The sequence below is a fragment of the Mustela nivalis genome (assembly GCF_964662115.1).
Source record: "Mustela nivalis genome assembly, chromosome: 17".
NCBI lineage: Eukaryota > Metazoa > Chordata > Mammalia > Carnivora > Mustelidae > Mustela > Mustela nivalis.
Genome location: NC_139036.1, coordinates 54,333,415 through 54,353,761, shown reverse-complemented (window position 1 = coordinate 54,353,761; position 20,347 = coordinate 54,333,415). Strand labels below are relative to the sequence as shown.

General features: G+C 54.1%; 1 long non-coding RNA gene across 7 annotated transcripts in view; it reads left to right on the top strand.

Moving 5' to 3' along the window:
- LOC309852147 overlaps positions 1-15,593 on the top strand; it is a 160,777-nt gene extending 145,184 nt beyond the window's left edge. For 5 of the 7 annotated variants that reach the window (XR_014305096.1, XR_014305097.1, XR_014305098.1 and 2 more), the window contains 3 exons: positions 20-670; positions 893-3,734; positions 14,583-15,593. This is a non-coding gene — a long non-coding RNA (uncharacterized lncRNA). Of the gene's footprint in view, positions 1-19; positions 671-892; positions 3,735-6,753; positions 9,197-14,582 lie in introns of those variants that run through there. The other 2 variants (XR_014305095.1, XR_014305101.1) reach the window with 2 other exon arrangements.
- Positions 15,594-20,347: the final 4,754 nt, after the last annotated feature.

Genomic DNA, 20,347 nt, shown 5'->3' with positions numbered 1-20,347 from the left:
GCTGTGTTTCGGTCTACAGGCCCGGCAAGGGAAAGCGGCTAAGGACCGCTCTGTCTCGCTCGCCGTTCTCACCAGGAAGCTAGCGGGAGCCAAGCTCTACTATCGCCACCTTGCAAAGGACCCAGCTAAGATGGGACCATCTCTTAAGAGGCAAGAGCTCTGGATCTGATTAAGAATTCTTGCTTTGGAGAATGAAGAAACTTGTGGATTGGAGAAGACGTTGAAGGAGAAAGCAAAGACCCTTGCCCCGAGGAGAGAAGTCTGTGTACGGCCCCGTGTGCGCCGGACGTGACCTCCGGCCGGACGAGTCAGCATCATCGCAGACCTTGCCGTTCCTCCTTGTGGAAAACGATTCCTCTGCCGCGGCTGCCCCTCCGTCTCCCCTGCCCCCAGTGCCCGGAAACCGAAAGGCTTTTCCACCACACCCTCACCGGCCCCCCAGCTCCCGCGTCTGCTGTGCCTTTGGACTCGGCAATTCGTGTTTGTTCCATTATCTTCCAGCCGGATACAGAGTGAATTGTTAACCACACTCAGGTCAAATGGGATTTTAATTTTTGTTCCTGTTCCTTCTAAAGAAGCCGATGTTTGTGTTGCTATGTGAGCAGCACCGGCGTCGAATGTCCTCTTGCTTCTTGGGGGATCCGGGCCCTCGGATTCCAGAGCGATGCAGGTCAGGGCAGAAGTTCTTGGGGACCTCAGAGGTCGGGGACCCTGGAGGGGGCTCCTGTAGGGGCGCTGGGGTCCTCCATGTCCAGCTTTCTCTGCTTGGATCCCACATAGGTATTTGTCTGGAAGCGCCAAAAAATGAATGCTGTGGTCTCTTCTCTCTCTCTCTTTTTTTTAAAATCTCATTTTGATGTATAATTGACATAGCATTCTATCCGTTTCCCAGCTGTCTTCTGTTGACACAGACGCGCCACCAGCTGTGAAGACCCTTCTCTCAGATGGCAGTCGGGGCCCGTGCCAGCGCCTGGTGCGGCATCACAGGCCGTCTGACGACCAGAGCTGGTGTGTCTATTGTCGACCCTCTTCGCCCCCGAGGACACTCCTGACGGCCGGTTGGGCCCCTCGAGACACGAGTCCTGTTTGCTCCTTCCCTTCAGAGACGCCGTGCCCATTCTAGAGTCTGAAAACCCTTCTAGAGTCGACCTTGTCTCGGTCGCAGGACCAACAACGTCCATTTGTTCTCCTGCTAACGCAAACGGACGGCTTGCCTTTGTGGAAGGAATTAAGGCCATACACGGCGACCTTCTCCTCGTTGTAGTGATGTGTTTCTGTGACCCCAGAGCGACGTCCCCGTCTGGTCACTGGAACAGTGGCGTCCTTCCTGGCCTCTCAGAGTCCCCACAGAATGAGCGAGGACAGCCTCCCGAGGCCGTGTCCTGCTGTTGAACTATAAGTCTTGTTTGTGGGCTTTGGTCTTCCTTGAGGTGCACACAGGTTCGTCGTCCCGGTGAGAGTCCTTGGGGTTTCAAGGAACAGAGACCCTCTTAGATCACCCCCATTCACGTGGGTTTATTCCAAGCTGCTCTGGAAGTAAGGTAGACAGGACCAGTCCACCCAGCCACTGCACAGCGAGGCCTTTCTAGAAGCCTGAAGCCATTCGAAACATCCATTCTCTAGATGGTTTCTAGGAACAGCAAGAACTCTTGACGCCATGTCATTCTGATCGTCTGCTCAGCAGTAGGGAGCACTGCTCCTGATTCTAGAATTCTCCACTGATGATGAGCTAAGAGTGCTAGCTGTCCCAGTTTGCCCCAGGCTGAGAGATGTCTGGGGACACACAACTTCCACTGATAAACTTGGGACAGTCCTGGGCAAACCAGAACAATTGGCCACCCTCCTGGGTGGTTTGATGACATCGCCTCTGCTGTGTTATCTGCCATAGCTCGCTGATGCTCTTAAGAGGCCTGGCCAGCTGCCATCAGAGCCACAACGTCTGGCCACATTGTTGACCACTGGGCAGCCTACAGATGGAGGCCATTGGCTCAAGCACCCAGTCCTGACCACGTCAGGTGTCTGCCGGGTGGTAGGGTGGCATGATACTGAATTACAACCTGGGGACAATGAACCAGCTGAGACCATGTCCTTCAGAAGAGGGGCTATGGATAGTGGAGACGGGAGCCACGCAGGGTATCAGGGATTCCTCGTCAACACAGTCCTACTCCAAATAGGTGAAGCTCATAACCTTCCTTGGTAAGGACAGAGCAGTTCATTCGGAGACAAAAACTCCCACAGCCACTGGGGAACCAGACACGCCTGTCTCAGAGACATGCACGGACCATAGAGAATGAGCCAAGAAGAAAACTCTCCGTCTTTGCTAGAGAGAGAGTAAGAGCTAAAATTGTCGAGATGGGTTTGTCTAGGGAGTGAAGGAGTTGGCTGGAGAACCTCCTGAAATTCCTTTGAACTCTAGGATTCTTTGAAATATTGAAGGGCGTGTCAGTGGGACCTAAGTGTGTGCTTTCCCTCCAAAGCTCACCTCCAAGTTCCACCCCGATCATGTCGAATAGGACCTCCCAGCTCCCTCTTCCCTCTCCAGACACTGACCTTATCTGGGATAAGGGAGCGGAACTTGGTGGTCGTGGTCGTGGGCGGTGGAGAAGGACGGGAAGGTTGTACCTGCCCAACTTTTGGTGTTCTTGACAAGTAAGAACAATCTAAAGGCAAATTACAGGTTCTTTTCGGGTTAGTCAAAGCCAGGCTCTCGGGATTGCATGCCATCCCGAAGCTGTTGCTTCTTGTCAGGGGATCAGGCTTCCATCTTTTCTGCTGAAAGACGGGCGTGAGCGTCTGCGGTGTTGGAACGCGAGCCTGCGGCTCGTCCTACACCCCCTCACCCCCGCACGCTGTGACCGCACAGGGGGGTCATTGCCTGCTAAGGTAGAGACGTGCATGCAAACATCGAGAAACCTGACTCTCATTACCCCTGTGCAAAGTTTGAGATCCCCCGTGCACCTGAGGCTTTGCCCCTGTTCTGACTCTGTGCCTTTGCTGCTGGTGGAGAAAGGCCAGCCCAGCACGTTAGGCACCGCTTTTCTTTTTAAAAAGATGAACTCATTTCAGACATGCCCGTCCTTCATGGCCCACGTACCGTCTTGGGTTCCAGAAGTCTCACTGTTGTGCCAAAGGCAACCGCCTCCTCTTCCTCTCTCATCCTATCTTCTCATCCGCAGAGGACCCCAGAATCCCAGAGTTCAAGGTGGTCTAAAAGCATCACGTTTTTCTAGATTTACCTCTGACTGAGGCAGGAATCATCTGACGAGGGATCGCCCAGGCCTGGGGGAGGCAGCGTTTTTGGCGGAGTGGGGGAGGGACGAGAGAGGGTGAGGGGGTGGAATGACATTCTGCCCCATAGGGGAAGCCGTGGGATTGTGAAGAGCAGTTCGTGGGCTGCCTAGAGTCCATGAACGTCAACTTCCCAGTGAGATTCTGAGGCAAGTGTACTGTCCCCACCCCCCACCCCAGCGTGGGTCGGTCTCTTAATTCTCAATCCAGGGTGACTTCTGCTGATGAAAAGCGCAGAGTGGGGAGATGAGGAAATCTGAGATTTTGTCTCCGAAAGTCCCTCGTCTTCGTTCCTTCCCCGTAATACGGAGGAGTCGGGCCACGTGATCCCTGAAGCCTCTTGGGTCTCTGACTGCCGCAGCGCCGTCTTCGTTCCCTGAGCCCGTGACCTGAGGCTTTGCTGGGCTTTGCTCCATGTGCGAAGAGTAAATCAGGTGTTGCCCAAGGTATGGAGGAAAGGCATGTCATCTGTGCGCTGAGGGCGCTCCTCTTACTCTGATCCATTACGAACGAACTTAACCTCAAGTTAGGGCCCCGTCCCGGGATTTTGCTTGGGCTTTCCTGTGAGATCGCCCTGTCGCATCAAAGCTTTACCCACAGGGACCTGTTATCCTCTTCAAAGGGCCCCCCAAACCCCAGGGTTGATGGAGAAATAGAAGGTTCTAATGGTGAAGTATGGTCCTCTGCTCAGGGGAATGTGGTTTACAGGGCATAAGGGTGAGCTTGGGAATGGCCACTGATCTTGGACAAGACCCTCGCGCGAGGCTGGTGGGAAGCAGGGCTGGGTCCCCCTGCCTATGCTTCTGAGTAAGACCTTCCATGATCAGGCTGGCAAGAGCTCTGAACCCCGGCGTCTGGAAGTCTGTCCTCTAGTCCTACCTTAACCTCAGCCCCAAGGCCCTTTCCTGTGGTCTCAGTCTTCTCATCCACGAACTGGGAGAGGGAAGCGGAAGTGGGCGGTACAGGTGATCCTCTGGGATCCTTCCCATGTGTCAAGTTCTCAGCCCCGCCTGACCCCGCTGAGGCCTGCCTGTTCTCTGACAAGTAGCTCTTCTCCCTTTGCCTTCCGCGGCACAAGCCGAAAGCAGGGCTGTCCCGGGAAGTCCATTACCAAAGAATACTTCAAAGCTGTTTGCACTCGTCAGTCGCACTGAACTTGAGTTTGTTGAGGGAGAAGGCAAATAGACATCTAGACTGATGGCAGACACGGGGAAGGGGCTGCTCTCTGCCCGGGGTGACCGAGGGGGAAGGGAGCTGCCTGTCGTTCTGACCAAGGAGTAAAACCCGGGGGCTCTGCATGGCTACAACTGGAGGGGATTTATGAGTTTGCTTAGGGAAAGGCAAATATTAAGTCTTAAGTTGACCCGTCCTGGGACCTGCCTCTTGGCTTTTGTATGCCGTCCGGCACCGATCACTGTGTACTTCGGGTTATCAAGTTCTGTCAAAGGGTTTTGGTTGTGTGGTTTTGTTTTGTTTTCATTGTTTCCCGTGTCCTTCTCCTTTCTTCCCTCCTTCGCCTGCCTCCCCTGCTGTTACTGCCACTCAGGGCTGGGTTTTAAAGAGATAGGGAAGGCAGAGCGTGGAAGACATGTTGTCACGTCGTCCCGTTCCCAAAGCTGGCTGCATTTGGGCTTCCGCTGGCTTCGGAATGGCCCACCTGCCGGGGTGGAGGCTGGGGACCAGGTGGTCCTCGTGGGTCCCCCTCTGCCCTTGGCCCTGAACATAAATCTGGGCATCGGAAAAAGATAGGCATCACCTGTTTAGCTGTAACCTTTCCTTCCTATGTGACTGTTGGTGCTGAACAGTGGCTGGTGACCTCAGCCAGATGTCCTGCGGGATGAGCCGCTGAGGATAGTGCCGGGAACGCTAACTGGGGTCTGACCAGGGCCAGTCACCATCCAGGGAGCGAAATGTCCCGACCAAAGGGGCTGGACAGGCACCTGGTCTCCCCAGTTTCCAAGTATGAGCTTCAATGAAGTTAAACTACATGGAATGTTTTTTTAAAAAAAATATTCAATTTATTTTTTTTGACAGTCAGAGAGAGAGTGTGCAAGCAGGGGGAGAGGCAGGCAGAGGGAGAGGGAGAAGCAGGCTCTCCACCCATCAGGGAGCCCGATGCGGGCCTTGATCCCAGGACCCTGGGACCCTGACCTGAGCCAAAGGCAGCCGCTTAACTGACTGAGCCACCCAGGCGTCCCTGTATGGAACATTCTTTACTCCTTGCCTCAAGCGTCCTCAGTACAAAGCCAATCTGTCCTGAAGCACTGCAGTTCCTGGGGTCCTTGGACCTCATGGGTGGGGCTTGCTAATACCCACCACTATGGGGTCCGGCCCACAGGGCACCCTAAGTGCCTGGTGACCTTGGCAACGGTCCACAGAGGGTGCACCATACGGGCCAGTTCAGGATATCATGGCTCACCCACACTCCTCTTGTAGCCAAGAGTTGGGAATGTTCTGGAATTGCTTAATTAAGAAAGTTCTTTTCACATTCCAGTGGTGATTTTTGATTGAACTCAGCATGATTTTTAATCCTCTGGCAATTCTTCCTATATGTGTCTATGTTTAAAAAGGTCAATGCTGGGTACCCAGGCTGTTGAAGTCCTACGAGTCCTTCAAGGCTCGGCTCCCAGTCTCTCTTCTCTGGGACACCTTCCTGAATTCCCTCTTTCCTCTTGACCAGGTACATGTTCTTTTAATGCATCTGGCGTGGGATGGGCACTCAAAAAATGCTCACCCCTCCTCCCTAGACCACAGCACTTTTCATACGGCATTCACTGTGCTTACACTGAACTTGTTTTCAGTACCCCCTTCTCCCCAGTCCTCCCTCCCCTTCCCCCCCCCTACTCTATGGAAAGCAGGATCACTCCTCATACATGGAAAATTATTCCTGAGATGCCCACCCGTGGTCATGGTCACGTGACAGGCACCATGATTGACATTTAATTCTCAGAAAACAAAAATCACATGGATCCATCACTTGGACCAAGTCTTACCTGGGAGGGTTGGGATCGAAACCAAGGTCATGAAGGGGCCTCGAGTTCAGAGCTCTTCAGTTGCAGCTTGGCAGTTTCAACAAGGAGGATGGACAAGAGAGATGTTGGGTTGACTTTCCCTGCTCATGACCTGTGGCCGCGTGTCCTACCACATTTGCCAGTTTCTTGTTTGCCCTTTATTCACCAATAAAGTGTTTTCTGAACAGTGGAGAAAATGGGCTTGTGGCTGGATGGATTGCTTTCCCTGCAGAAGCCTTTCTTGAAATAGCACGCGTCTGTTTTTATGCTCATTATTTGAGAGCTGGGGTCATTTTTAAGGTCGGAAGGAGTAATTTAAACTCAGAAGTTTAGGTCAAAATTTCTGAAGAACTTCACAGCGTCTAATAGGGGAACACAGAAGGGAAGAAAAGCCCATGTAGGAGATGTTCCCTGCCTTCAGAATCTTACGTACTGTCTTTGTTGCATTTGCCAGATCTGCTGTTTGTTAGGGTTCCTGGAGAATCTGGATGGATGCTGCTTCCTGCCTTTCACCCCCGTACAAACTCTCCCAGTAAGTCACAGGCAGAGAAGATGGATAGTGATGGGCAGAGCTCCTGCTCCAGGGCACACTACCCGGAGACAGAAGGCAAGGACATAAGAGGGGTCACTCAAAATCAAGCAGGCTCCGGGAAAGAGGGTCTCTTCCCATGTGCTGATTAACCACCCTTTTCTGATTAACCGGGAGCATAGAAAGGAAAAGGGAGCCACGGAGATACGGGCGGGAGGTCCACCTTCTTTGGGAAGAAGGGAAGAACTCAGAATACCTCCTGTCTTCTCACGTTGTACAAACCAGTAGAATCGGAGTTTTGGACAGAGGGGATGCCCTCTGTGGGCTGCGGTCACCAGCACCAGTTTCAAACAGAGAGATCATAGGACATTCGGCCAAGAAAGCTCAGGCAATCCAGGACGGAACACGTCCCGTGTTCTAGAGTGCTTTACAATTTCACAGCTCCTCGCTCGAATCTCACAGCCCTTCATGAAAGGTATTGAGACCTCGTTGTTACAGGTGAGGACACGAAGCTGAGGGGGTCTGTGACTCGCCGGGGCACACCCCGTCCTCCACACCCTGTTCTGCTTTCTCCACCGATATCTCCAGAGGGACAGGAAATGCAAGCCGTATCAGTCCCAGTCTGCTACTGTAACAAAACACCCCAGACCTCGGAGTCTTTCCCATTCACACCTCGGTGGTTCGGGAAGAGGTGGGGGTGGGTCCAGAGGGCTCTTTTTTGTGCAAAAATTGAGGGACCTTGGTGACCATCTTAGGATGCAGTGACCTTCAAGAGAGGCTAGCTCGACTGGCCTCTGGCTCCAGACCAGCTCGGCTGGAACCATCCCGCTCACTCTAGCCATGAGACCTCTAGGAAGTACCGTTGCCTCCCTGGGCCTCAGTTTCCTTCTCTTCACATTGCTCTGTGGGGCTCCGTGGGGGCTCCGTGGGCCTGTAGGCAAGACCCTGTGCACGGTGCCAGCAACTCTGCACTCAGGCAGTGCGCCCTCTGTACGCTAGACACGGAGCCCCGTGGCCCGTCTGCCATGACTCTTGGCTCAGATGATCTCCGTGCCTGGACGGGAAGAGAAACTTCCAGTGTGCGCTCCGTCCCCGCGTCAGGCTTCCCCTGATGCGCCAGGGCGTTGCTGATTCCCTCCGACTGCAAGCAAGATCTTTGGGCTGTTGGGTTTGTTCTGGGGAGAGAGCTGAGCTGCTGGCCAGGAGTACGGATGGGGGTGATGTCTGGACCCTGACTCTGGGAGCAGTGATCGCCCTCCCACCCCCCCGTGCACGCTCAACGCCGCATTCTCTTTGGCCCTCTCGGATGCCAGTCCCACTTTTCCTCCCAAAGGCCACATTCTCTCCAGACTGTCTGGAGCCCCTACTGTCCACGGGGCCCCTACCAATACCCCATTAGACACCCACCTTGGGTAATTGAGGCCCGTCCTTTGGCCTCTTCCCCGGGGAGCAGAGAGAAGAGCTGATTTCCCAAGCCCAGCAGGCTTCTCCCCGTTTCCACCCCTGGAGTTCCCATCACACCCTTCTTCGCTGCGGGCCAGCCAGCGCCCCTCTCCCTCGGACCCCGGGCTGGGCGTGGGTTCTCATAGCCGGGAGACCTCGGTGCCCCAAGATTCCAGCGGCAGCTCTGGCTGTTCGGTTGCTGGCTCTCCTGCCACCGCTGGAGAGTGGAAATCTGGTCTGTTTATAGGACACGGGGCCAGCACAGCATTAAAAACTCAGGAGCAAATAAGATGTTGTAAACAAATTTCCTTTCCAGTAAGGATTACTCCTCCCCGCTCCCGCCCGCCGCCCTCCACCACGCACCATTTTTCTCATATGTTTGGATAAACTTTCATCCTGTGCAATTACCATTCCCAGGGAGGGGCCGTCTATTTCCGCTGGCTATTTATTTTGATTTTGACCATTCCCCTGCCTTTCGAGCATCACACACCTAATAGGAAAGAAAATAAGCTCCCTATCGGGGCCCAGGGAGCAGCCCTTCCCTCCCCGCCCCTGTCCGCTGGAGCGTTCCCCCGCACCCTCGCCTTCTGACTTCACCTCCTGGTGTAGACGTGGTGGATGGTTGGTGCTAGCCGGACGCCATGCTCCTCTCGCAGAGCTGGAAGCAGGGTGGAGGCGAGGAGGGAGCAGGGGAGGGGGTGAGACATGGTTTCACAGAGAAGCTGGAACAGATACAAAGGGGTTGTGTGGGGGCGACCGTCTCCCCGCAGAGGCTCTTCTGTACGACTCCCCCTCGTGATGAGATTTTGTGCGAGCGGAAAGACATTGAGCTCAGGTTTCCTGACCCCAGCAGGTAGCTTATTGTAAAACAGTTCATCCGGAGGGGGATAAAACTTTGTTTCAGCATTTTCTTTCTTTTTTTTTTTTCTTTTTCTTTTTTTTTTGGGGGGGTGGGGGGTCCAAACCAGATTCGTAAGAAAGGAGATAGAAATCATTTTTTATTTTTTATTATTTTTGCTCCCCCCAACCCACCTGGGCTCTGAACTCTGAACATGAGATCAGAGGAAAACAAAACAAAACAAAACAACAAAACCCCAATTCCCTCCCCCCACCAAACAGTTCTGAACAATGCTTATTCTTGCTTATAAACGCACTGCGTGATTAAGGGCCCCATCTGCCCATCTCAAACTATCCCTCTGCCCTCTGTGTTCCTTCCGTGTTGGATGGAGGAGGTACGCCCCCCCACCATGCAGTTAGCCGTGCGCGCTGGTTATCCCCACTTCCTGGGTAAGTTCACTTTCCAAGTTGCTCGCCTTTGCCCGGTAGCATGAATTGGCATTCTTGGAGGTGCTGAATTTAGGGAGGCCATGAAAGACGGGGTAGCGTGACTCACGGACAAGTCACGGAATCCGTTTGACTTCAGATTCCTTCGGATTTAACTCCGTGGAGGCACCAAGAAGTGGCCTGGGGTGGAGGGCAGGGTCTGCTACCTCCCACCACTTCCCCATGAGCCCCCCAGCTTCCTCCGTTCTTCCTGACTGGCCCCCCAACACCCTTCTTCCAAAGACATCCTAGAGCAGCTGTCCCAGGGTCCACGACCAAGCCCCGACGGGCTTGATCACCTGGGTTAGGAGTCGGTGGCAGGTTGGAGGGGGGAGCTGGACCCCCCCTCTGATGTGGGCCTTCTTCACGGCCCTGTCTTCTGAGCGGCTGATGGGTGTGAGTCTTAGGCCAGAGGGCGGAAGGACCTTCTGGCTGACATCAGAATGATTCTGGGCGTGCGCGTGGACGGGTGAAATGAACGGGGCCGTGTACGGGGCCTGGATTCGGAAAACATCCCACTCCTCCCATGATGGGTTTGTTGGAACTTTGGGTGAACGTTTCCAGAATGGAGGAGAAATATGTTAGGATCCACGTCCGGTCTGGTTCCCCGGGCCCCTTGAGAGCTCCCAGAGACTGACTTCATGCAGCCTCGTATTCCACAATCTGATGTGGTGGGGGAGAGCTGGCAGTCCTTGTCCTCAGACCTCGGATGTGGGAACGCTACAGTCCGGGTGGGTCCGTGGGGCAGCAAGCTAACGGTGAGCGTGGGTGGGGGTGGGCCTCTGAGCCCCCGCCTGGAACAGGACCCCTTGGGTACTGCCTCCAAGGGCAGATGCAGGGAGAGGAGGCCCGAGAACACGTCTGAGGTGCCTGGCGGGGAGGAGGGCTCCAGCCCAGGCCAAGTGCTGCAGAGGCAAAACCCATCCGTGGTGACCTTGCTCCTGCCGTCAGGGTTGGGCGCTCCTGGGTCAAGAATGCTTTGAGTAAGAGGTGCTGGGGGTGGACCGGCCCTCCATGGGGGACGCCAGGCTCTCCGGGCAGGGGAGGACTTCATCCGGGCTGTCTCCCCATTCTCAGTTCCGCTCTATTTAGAACACTCTTTCTTTCTTTCTTTCTTTCTTTCTTTCTTTCTTTCTTTCTTTCTTTCTTTCTTTCTTTCTTTCTTTCTTTCTTTCCTTCTTTCTTTCTTTCTTTCTTTCTTTTGTGAAAAGCAGATTGCTGAGGAGGGAAGCAGCAGGCCGGCGGGGAAGATGATTCTGCGGTGTTTCCAGAATAGGGGGTGGAGAGTGGGGAGGCAGAGAGAGAGAGAGGCCGGGACTTAGCGCCTGCGGACGGGCCCTGTAGGCTTCTCCCCTTCCTCCGTCTCGCGTGGCCCATCATTCTTCTCCTCCAGCCCAGCAGTCCGACTCCAGACAGAGCTTAGGGAGGCCAGGTAGAAGCATCTCAAAGTTTCTACTTGTCCAGGTAAGACAGGCAGGCAGTGGTTTTCATTCCGTGCATCCAAGCGACAGAAACCACCCCCCTCCCCCGTGGTAAATGTCCCCTTCTGTCGCATTGCGGAATGGGACTCATGACATAGCAGGCCAGGCTGCCTGGGCGCAGGATCGCGAGTGGTGAGATTCTCTTCTGGGAATGTGGGCCGCCTGGGTTCAGGGGGGTCCCAGAGCATCGTGGAGGTGCTCGCCAGCAAAGATGGCCAATGAAGCGGTTGGCGTTTTGCTTTCAGACCTTGGTGAATCCTTCTTACCCCGCCTCCCCTGCAAAGGGACAGCTGACTACAGATTAGGTCACTGCAGACTCTGGAAACTGGAAGTGGTGAGGTGGCCAAGGGGGTCTCTGAAAACAGTGTCTTTAAAAACCATTCCGCAATCACCCTGCATTCTCCTTAGTCTTTGCCTTGCAAGAGAAACTTGGTGTCTGAGAAGTGACTCTCGTTGGTCCTACCTGTGGCTCGCTCTGGAGCCCCACGAGGCAGGCGGGTCTACCCCGTGGACTCCAAGTGGCATCCTGGTGTGACTTGTCTAGAGAATTCTTCTTGGAAATGGGTCATAGTCCTTCCCCTTCCCTGCCGAGGCAACTGTGAGGCCATGGCAATTGTTTTTCCAAAACTTTGGAAGCTGTGTGCTCTGGGACTTCATCTGTTGGGTTTCCTCATCGACAAGACCCTGATCATGTTGGTCTGGGGACCAGCGGTTGGCTTCCTGGTGAGGTCCTGGGAGCGCACAGCCATTAACGTCCAGCAGACGTTCAAATGCATGAGGTCCTATGTTCTCATCACCTGGCCAGCTGTCTGGCCCTCTAAGCCCCTACAGTGAGCTCAGATGTGTGTAGAAGCCGGGAGAACTTCTAAAAATCTTACGATGAACGGGACAGCCCCTCCCCCGACTACAAAGTATTATCCAGCCCCAAATATCGGTGGCGTTGGCCTTGAGAAGCTGTGTTTTAAATCCCTGCTGCGCGGTGGAACTGTGCGCCAACCCCAGTCCCCCACACCTTCGCCCTCGCTTTGTTTACCGAAGGGGGAAAAAAAATCTGTTAGTTTTTCCGAGTGCATTTCCACCTGTATCTTATCAAGAACCACCAAGTTCAGCACACCCTTGATTAGTCACTTCCATTAACAGTGTTTATTTTGGGGTTTGTGTTTATTTTTGAAACGTAGGCTCCTTCTCCCTCCTTCTCCCCGTCCTCTTCCTTACGCACCAGTGGCTCTCGGCCAGCTTCCTAGGGAGGTCTCGTCCACACTCTCCTGGACCATCCGTAAAACCTCCTTGGCCAACTTCTGAGGACAGGACGTCTCTCCTCTTCCCTTCCTGGGGGTGGGGGGCAGTGTGGGGGTGAGGGGTAGGGGGAGGTCTGCAACTATCTGAGAGTCTCTTAAAGCAGCCGTTGTCTCCCCCCTACTTATTTCCCAGATACGCTTGAAAATCCTTTTCATTAGTGACTCCGTTGACCAACCGACCCGTGACAAAGCTGAGACTTTATTCCTAGCCGTCCACATTCCGTGAAACCAAAGACTCTTGGTGGTTTTCTGCATGGAGTCAGAGACAAGGAGGTTTTTGCTTGGGCGGGTCATCCTGTTTCCCTGCACCCCTCGCCTCCTCACTGCCGGCTGGTCTCGGGGCTATAGCTCAGTGTTTCGGAGTCACAGAGAACTGGTCCCTGTTCCTCCCCACTCACCCATCCATCCGCTCTCCGAATGGCACCTAACACTCCATCCCCAGTTGGAGGGATTTCAACGCTGAGGGCTGAGTAAGGAGGAGCTCAGGGAGGGCTCCCCCCAGGCTTTGGAGGTCTTCCCCTTTGACGGAGCCCTGCCCACGGTCCCTGCCTCCCTTCCCCTGAGCTCCAGCAGCCAAACCTCCCCGGAGGTGACTTACAGAACCTCTTAGCCCATGGAGTCCCTCTCCAGTCTGGTGGGTCACGTGATGAGCCTTGCACAGAACCACCAGTCCAATATATGCAAAGATTCCCGGGCCCAGGGATGCCTGGAGGCAGGCACCCAGCAGAGAAGGCCCAGAATGGCCTTCCTCCTTCCCCCACACTCCTTCCTGGGACATTTATTTGAATACCTTGGGGGAGTGGGTAGCTCTGGGGTATTTATTTGTTTAAGCATGGGTGGTTCCTACAGAGGAGGGTGTCGGGTTTCAAGGTTGGAGGACCAGTGCAAACAGAGAGTGGGTGGTCTGGAAAAAGAAGTGGGCAAGGGGCAGGGGGTGAGAGAGCCCATTCACCCTTTTATGTTTGTAGGTGGAAATGCTGAATGAAGCGTGACCTTATGTGTGACCCAGTTATCTCTGACACAGAGCAGCTTGGGGGTGTGTGCTCAGACTTCTCCTAGATTGTGGAAGAATAATCTGGAAGTCATCGGGCAATTATTTAGGGGCAATAACTCTCATTAATTTATCTCAAGGGTTCTGGTGACTATCCGCGAGCCTTGGGGAGGAGCAGAAGTTTAGTTAGAACCAGGCAGACCCAACTCAGGGATTCTGGAACATTCCTAAAAAGCTGCTGGGAGCAGTAATGGACTGACGGGCTCTGGTCGTTGGCCAGAATGAATGGTTCTGCCTGGTTTCTGGGTTAAAGTGGTCAGAAAAATATCTGATTCATTTCTGGGTTCACGGCAGCCCCGAATGACAGAGCTGGGGACTTTATATTCCGCAGTCATGGTCATGGTCAAAAACAAAATGAAGCAAAAACAAGGAGAAGATATGGGAAAACCAGAGGGAAAGGTGACATTATGGCCAACGTTCTTGACTACAGTATTGGACATTTGTAATGGCAGGCTCACGGTTAGGCTCCACAGACAGGATGCAGAAGACCTGGAGGGTTTGCCAGGAGGAGACACACCAGGGAAGGTCTGGGGAACATGAACACAGTTAATGACAGTGTTAAATACAAGACATGCAGGGAGATAGCAGTGCGTGGCCATTGTCTCCAGGTCCTACCAAGGGAAAGAGGAGGTGGGGTTCACGAGCAATGTGGAATGAGGCCAAACACCAGACGTTCCCCTAATCCTGAAAGTGACAACACCAGAAAGCCCAGGGCATCCCTTTTTTAAGCATTGGAGGGAGAGGACTGCTTTTTTTTTTTTTTAACCAAGTCTTGAGTACCATTTCTTCTGGACAGAAAAAAAAAAAGACTCTCACTAGATGAATGGCTGCACCAATTGGAGACCTTGTTAGAAATTAATGATATGCATACCACAGTGTTTAGGGATGAAGGGTCCGGATGTCTGCAGTGGACCTTGACATGCATTGAAACAGCGAGATGGTTGATGGGTAGATCCGTGCACAGGTATGTGAGGAAGCAAACACAGCAAAAGCTGGAGAATCCTAGAATCTGGGTGGTGCGTGTGTGGGTACAACATTCCTCTACATTTGAACATTTGCAAATACAACGCTGGAACAAAGTACCCATCCCGGGCCACCCACAGTGATTTCGATTCAGTGAGATGGTGAATTTTTTTTTTTTTTTTTTTTTTTTTTAAGCATTGCAGGGGATTCTGAGGAAGAGCCAAGTTCGGTCAGGCATCTGTAGACTAGACTGATCTTCCTCCCGTCGGACGTACGCAGGAGCCCCCTGGAGATTGTGTCGAAGCCGGGAGCCCCATCCGGCAGGTCCGGGGTGGGACCTGAGAACCTGCCTTTCTCACGAGCTCCCCGGTGATGCTAATGCTGCTGGGGCACGGACCGCCACCGGGAGCAGAAGAAAGAAAGGAGAGGACACGCTCTCCCTTGTTCTTCCCGTCTGTGCAGCCCCGTGGAATCCTCTGGAGAACGGCAGACTCGATCCCTGAGGGTCTCACCCCCAGAGATTCCGGCTTAACAGATTTAAAAGCTCCGCAGTCAGTTCTTACGAGCAACCAACTGACTTAGCGTCCTGAAGTGAATCCGGCGAATACTGAATTTTAGGAAACGAGTTTTTGCGTGGAAAGATGCCGAGGACCATCATCGCCAGGGGTACAGATGCTCTTCCAACAGCAGCGGAAGACTCACAGCCGCGCCTGCCCGAGGATGCCCCTTAATTCCCCTCCAGATGAGAACAAGGAGCATCTACGGAGTGGCTAATGCTTTAGCCGGTTCGGTTCCGTCCTCACTCTCACCCGGTGACACGGGCATGATGACTCGCTAAAGGTGGGACGTGGGGCTTGAGTAAGTGACTGGCCCAAGGTGACGCAGCCAGTAAGCCTCGGACAGAGACCTGAACTAGGGCTGCCTGACTTCAAAGCCCGTAGTCTTCGGCCATCGTATCATTCCATGGTCTTCATGAACTGTGCCAACGTGTAGGAAAACTGTAGCTTGTGGGCCAAAGCTGGCCAGCTGCCCATTTTTATAAATAAAGTTTTTTTTTAAATGATTTTGTTTTTAAGCGATCTCTACACCCAACACGGGGCTTGAATTCACAGCCATGAGATGGAGAGTCGCACACTCTACCTACCGAGCCAGCCAGGTGCCCCTGTAAATAAAGCTTTATTGGGACGCAGTCACGCCCCTTATTTCCGTGTGGTTTCTGCTTTCGTGGGACAGTGGCAGAGTTTGTGACAGGGATCCCCCTGGCCCTGAAGCTGAAAATATTTCCTATCTGGCCTTTCACACGCGAGGTCGGCTGACTTTTGACGGATTGGCGAGGCAGCCAGGGCCCGGGTGCAGTCTTTGATGGTACTTCCAAGCAAGAACAATAGCCCCGGAGAGGATGAACCTGAACTTGTGATCACGGCAGCTCAGGGTTCTGCTCAGGCTTTTTACTTCTACCTCGTGGCCTGCCTTTTGCTCGAAGGGTTACTTGCTTCCTCTCCCCGTATTTTATTTGGATGCCAAAATTTCTGATCTGTTTTCTTAAGAGCAGGAGGTCTTGATCCCGAAGCCGAGGCCATCATACAGCTCTCCGTGGAGTGGGGTGAGGGCGGCCAGCTGCTGGCCACCTGCCACTCCCACACCATGGGGGGCCTCCGTGGAAAGGCTCTGAGCCCTGCTGCTCCTGGGAGGTGGCAGCAGCTAGAGGCTTCCGTCCCATCCCGTCAACCATCCCCGGAGAAACCCTACCCTACGGAGAGGTCAGGAGGGAAGAGGGAGGGGAGGAAATACCCATCAGTCCATCAAAGTCCCGCCCTCCGGCGAGGCTTCTAGCCCGGGTGAGCAGGGCCTGAGGTCCCTTGGCCTGCCCCCAGGGGCCGAGGGCAGGGCAAATCAGGGAAGTGCATTTGGTAATGATTCTAGATTTCCTGTTTGGTTTCTGTCCAGGGGGCTCTGGGATATGCTAACTTGCAGTTGTGTGTACACAGTGCACATTGTGTTCCTCATCTCCCGGGTTTCTGTGTTTTCCTCTTTGCTACCTTTTCTCCTCGAGGGCTTGTTTGCATTTTTTTTTTCCTTTTTGTTATTGTTAAATTATGTGAGGCAGAGCAGTGGGCCAGTTCCCAGCCTCCTTTGGGGGAAATGTGTGGCGAAGGAGAGGGGAGAGGGAGGGAGAGGTTAGGATACCCTGCCGGGATTCCTGGGGATTGGGTCTGCTGTCCTCCAGATCCTGCGCCCCTTGGACAAGCGTGGTTGTAAGGCTTTAAAGAATCTGTTTCTCAGGACGCCTGGGTGGCTTCGTGGGTTAAGGGTCTGCCTTCCTGGGATGGAGCCCCACATCAGGCTCCCTGCTCAGCGGGGAGCCTGTTTCTCCTTCGCCTGCTTGTGCTCCCTCTCTCTCTGACAAAACAATAAAATCTTAAAAAAAAAAAAAAAAAGAGTCTAGGGGCGCCTGGGTGGCTCAGTGGGTTAAAGCCTCTGCCTTTGGCTCAGGTCATGATCCCAGGGTCCTTGGATTGAGCCCCGCATTGGGCTCTCTGCTCAGCAGGGAGCCTGCTTCCCCCTTCTCTCTCTGCCTGCCTCTCTGCCTTCTTGTATCTCTGTCAAATGAATAAATAAAATCTTTTAAAAAAGAAAAAAGAGTCTGTTTCAGTAAGCATTTATTTAGTGCTTCCTGTGTGTGTGGGATACAAAGGGACACACAGAAAGCCTAGTCTTCTAAGAGGTCAAAGGTTGGGGAGAGGGAAAGAGAGACTCCCAAGTAGTATAGTAAATGCAGTAAGTAGCAGAAACAGGCAGGGATGGAGGTGGGGTTTGGGGGGGCATGTCAGCATCCTTTAGCTCAACATTCTCTTCCTAGCAGGACTGAGCCCCAGGCTTGAAAGTGGTGAGCCCCCCCCCCGCCCCCAAACAACCAGCTAAGAAGTAGGAAGAGCCAGCATCACGGCTAGCCCCCTCCCAGCCATGCTGGGTGTCCGGACAGGCTAAGTAGTCACCATGCGCTCCCTGGGATGCAGCCTCTGTCTCTGCAGGGGTGAGGGGGCTCTGGGTCCTGGGGCTCTCTAGCCTTATAGTCTTGGGGAGCCTGCCCTTCCTCGGGGACACAGAGGCAGTCTGCGTCCTTTTCATTACCTACCGGAGAGGACTCTGGTCTCTCCACAGGGGAGAGAAAGAGAGTGCTCCTTTTCAACGCCTTCCCATATCCTCCCCCCTTGCTGGGCCTGGCCCCACTGTCACCTCACCTTGAAGGAAGACAGGATGTGTTTTCAGCTGGGCCCTTTCCCCTCATGATTTAGGGGGGGAGTGAGTGCCGTGTATTACACGGATGGTGGCTCAGGTTGTCCCTGGAAGCAGCAGGTGGAGGGGAGGGGGCAGAGACACAGGAATCTTCGCATGCCCCAACCCCTCCTCACTGCCCCTGCCCTCTCTCAGCTCAGGTTTGCAGGGGTGCTGGGAGTGGTGGAGCTGGGGGCCCTCAGTGCCCAGGACTGCCCTTCCGTGGGCCCAGCGGGAGTCATTGCTTCTGAAACCCCCTCACTGATGTGAGTGTTTCAATTTGCATGGGAGCTCGCCACCCGAAGTCGCTTCGGAGCTGCAGAAAGGAGCCTCGGCCAGTCCGTGAACTCTGAACTGAGGGAGGACAGGAAAGTACATGGAACAGCGCTGCCTGTGTGGGTCACAGAGGGCAGACGCAGAATGCCCATTCTGTCCTGTTGGGCTGGACAGTAGCCTTTGCGACCGCGAAGCCTTTACAACCCTCAGACTCCCATGGAGGCATAGTGGGGCCAGCGCAGGAGGCAGTCTCCGCTTCCCGCTAGAACAAGCAAGAGTCTTCTAGAAGTTCTGGGGTTTCCCTGGATGTGAGAGGATCTCCGAAGCGCACGGATTTCCCGTGGCTTTCCTGTCTGTCAGCTCAGTCTCCCTGGATTTTTCCTTCCATAATGTGTCGGGTTCCCTAACCTGAGCCTTGTAGAGAGGATCGTCACATTCGGTCATTTTGCCAAGTGCGGATTCTTGCTGAAATGTGAATAATTACCTCTCAGTGTATGTCTTCGGAAAATCCATACACATATAGGTGCACACATGTGTGTATGCATGTATACAGATACTTCTGTGTACCTATATAATGTGGAAAGGATTTTACAAAGGAGGGAAGCCCATTCGTATATGGCAATAGCTGGCCCCCCAAGATGCTTGTGTTGTGCCCGGAAGGGTGACCAACATGTCCTGGTTTGCTAGGGAATGTCCCTATTTTTTTCTTTTTTTTAAGATTTTATTTATTTGAGAAAGAGAGAGAGCAGGAGAAGGGGAGGGTCAGATGGAGAAGCGGACTCCCCTGAGCAGGGAGCTCAATGCGGGATTCAATCCCGGATTCAATCATCATGATCTGAGCCAAAGGCAGTATTAACCAACTGAGCCACCCAGGTGGCCCGGAATGTCCCTATTTTAAAACTGGGAGTCCCAAACCCCAAGATGACACTGCATGTTAGATGGGTTTGTACAGAGAAGGAACTTGAGATAGACCTGTCCAGTGAGTTGCCCAAGGTCACACACAAACTCAGTGGCTGAAGCAGAGCTTTGCACTTAGACCTAATTCTACAACACGTGTGTGTTTTCCAGGGACACTTCAGGTCTTGCAAATATAAACGGGGAAACTCTGAAGGTCTAGAATGATGGGCAGTGGCTCTGGGTATTGGAAATCTGGAAATGATGAGCTTTCAAAAGGCAAAGCATGGAGGGCCAAAGCCAGGAGGAGGAAGGATCCAGAAGCTCAAGGCTCTCCAGCCTGGGGTTCTAAGGAGGACCAAGGACGAGCCTGGGGCTCAGTGAACCTTCCGCCCTCTGGACGCCTGAACCTCCTCCCTCCTGTCCGGCGTGTACCCCCTTCCTGTGCGTCCAGCCCATGAGCCCTTGAAGGTGGTACCAGAGGAGCCAGGATTGGCAAAGTGAGAATTTGCTGGGAGCCCCCCTTCATGCGAGGAGCCTACACCCCTCCCCCGCCTCAACCCCCTGGTTCCATCCAGCCGTTCCCCTTCTGCTCCCCCAGGGGCTTCCAGAACAGGTCCTCCTTGCCTGTTGGGCCAGACCTGCTGGTGGGGGGAGGGGGGACGGCGAGCAGAGAGATAGAGAGCTAATTACTGTTTTCTCTTTGCAGTCGCTGTAGCTCTGCCAAATGAGGATCCCCATTCTGTAGGGACCCTAATCCTCTGCTGGGGCCTGGAGGGGTCCCAGGCAGATTTCCATCTTGCTCATTATCACGGGTCCCCTTCCAGAACACGTCCGCTCCTGGTTTCCTGCACTCTGCCTACCTTGTACACGTGTGCTTCTTGCTGAAGACTGTCCCCCACCCCCGCCCCCCAGCCCCTGCCCCAGCCGCCTGCAGGAGGGATGGTTGGCTTCCCGTGGGTCTCCTAAGCGCCAGCGCTGCGCGGAGCTGATAGGAAACCAGGCCAAGCCACTCCACCTCCTCGGCCAAAAGAGCAGGGGCCCTCTTGGGAGGTTCCTAGTTCAGACAGAAAGGGATGGCAGAGGCCTGGGTCGGGAGGGAGCGTCCTGGAGCACAGAGCTCCCCGGGATAAGCAGCAGTTCCAGAGAATTCGAGAGCCAGCAGGAATCCAATTTCCCAGGCCGCTGCACCCCATTTTGAGGGAAAAAGCCTAGCTCTTGCCCGCGCAGCTGGGTCCGACGGCCCAGCACCCCTGTCCCAGCCCCATCTGCCTCCATCCCCTCCCACTGACATAATCACAGGGTAGGCCCGGCCTGGCGGCGTCGTCATGACAACAGCTCTAATTTCTTTTAATCCCAGTGTTCCTTCCTAAAGGGACCTCCTCCAGCCCCCACTCCCCCCTGCAACGTGTTTTAATTGTAATAACTCCCGGGTTTTCGGGAGGTAATGACCGTGTGTGGGGAGCCGGCGTTGGCCCGGCTCCATCCCCAGAGCTGCCCGCCCAGCGGCGCCA